The sequence below is a fragment of the Saccopteryx bilineata genome, chromosome 6, assembly GCF_036850765.1.
Source record: "Saccopteryx bilineata isolate mSacBil1 chromosome 6, mSacBil1_pri_phased_curated, whole genome shotgun sequence".
Lineage (NCBI taxonomy): Eukaryota > Metazoa > Chordata > Mammalia > Chiroptera > Emballonuridae > Saccopteryx > Saccopteryx bilineata.
The window spans coordinates 87,747,662-87,749,272 of record NC_089495.1 but is presented as its reverse complement, the minus strand read 5'-3'; the positions used below and the strand labels follow the sequence as shown (position 1 = coordinate 87,749,272).

At 49.7% G+C, this 1,611-nt stretch overlaps 1 pseudogene; it reads left to right on the top strand.

The window, feature by feature from the left end:
- Positions 1-446: 446 nt before the first annotated feature.
- LOC136309329 (urotensin-2 receptor-like) lies at positions 447-1,107 on the top strand (annotated as a pseudogene).
- The last annotated feature ends 504 nt before the right edge of the window (positions 1,108-1,611 follow it).

Below are 1,611 nucleotides of genomic sequence, written 5' to 3'. Positions count from 1 at the left end.
CGAGGTTCACCCCCTCTACCCACTCCTGCACCGACAGCACTGTCTTCCCTTTAATCTGACATGGGTGCAGGGCCTCGGTGCATTTCTAACCGGCATCTGGGCGAGCAGTGGCAACAACCAAGACTGGGTCATACAGAGCTCGGCCCTCTTTTGTTTGCTCAGTACAGGGCAAGGCAAAGCTTTTGCAGAAATGCAGTTGTGATAGCTGGACCTGCTGTGCGGTGAATGAGGACAAACCTGTCACCCACAGATGTCCCTGTCACAACACGCTCCAGCTTCTAGTCCAGCGTGAGGCAGCAGAGATGCCTCTGAGCCCAGAGCCTGCAAGCAGGTCCTGTGCTAGCTATGACAGGCAGCTCTGTGCCCAAACCATCCAGCCCAATGCATCCCTCAACAGCTCATGAGCCAGCCTGAGGGAACCCAGCTCCCTGGAGGACCTGTTGGCTATGGGTGCCATTGGAGAAGTGCTGAGGGAACTGGACACCACACAGCATTCCAAGGGCTACTGCAAGGTCCTGGCACTTGGCACGTGGCTGCTGGCTCTGCCCATAATGCTGGCTATCTGGCTGGTCCACAGGGAGCACCAGAGCCTCTGCCTGCCGGTCTGGACTCAGAGCACCTACCGTGCCTACCTGATACTGCTCTTTGGGACCAGCATTGTGGGGCCCGGCATGGTCATCAGGCTACTCTACCTGCACCTGGCCTGGGGCCTACTGACTGTCGCAGCAGACCTCCTTCCCACAGACTCTGTGGCTGCCAAGCCCCAGAGTGCTGCACTTCATCCCTATCATTGTGCTACTTTTCTGGGCATGCTTCATGCCCTCCTGGATATAACAGCTGCTGGCCCAGTACCTTAACATCCAGCTGCTCACACCCTGCAGCTCACGCATCATCAACAACCTGACCACTTGCCTGCCCTACAGCAACAGCTGCTGCATCAACCCCTTTCTCTACAAACTGCTCACCAAGAACTACCGTCAGCACTCACCCCACAGCAGGAGCACCAGTGGGCCCGTGGGCACCCAAGACATCTGGCAGTGCCCTACCCACTCCCAGCATGCCTTTGGCAGCTTACTGTTCTCTAGCAGCCAGCTTAGTTGTCACTAAAAGTATAAGGTATGGAAATACTTTTGAAAGAGAAAGGAAAAAAGTAAGTTGTTATAAAAGCTGGTTATTTCTGAATAGTTAAGAAAGTTTATAAAAATTAAAGGATTATATAAATTGCAGAAGGTTTTTGCAGGTTGTAAGAGATAAATCAGGTTCATTTGTTTCTTCAGTAGACTGTATTACTGTTAATGAAAACATCAAGTCTACCTGTTAAATATCTGTTGCATTTATAGGCTAATGTTCCTATTTACAGGATCACTAATCCTAGCCATAACTTCAAGGCCCCTGACTACTCAACAGCCTAGTGCACCTCGTTAAAATGAGTCAAGGATTTGACTCAGGATATGAAACCAGTGGGGAATGTGGTAAAGTGCCAAAGAACTGTAAAACTTAATATTGGCAATGCCATTTTAAAGACAAAAATTCAGGCTTTGAAAGAATAGTGGTTATCTGAGGAACTTCCTTTCCCTTTCAATTAGAGACAATGTTTGCATATCCTACACT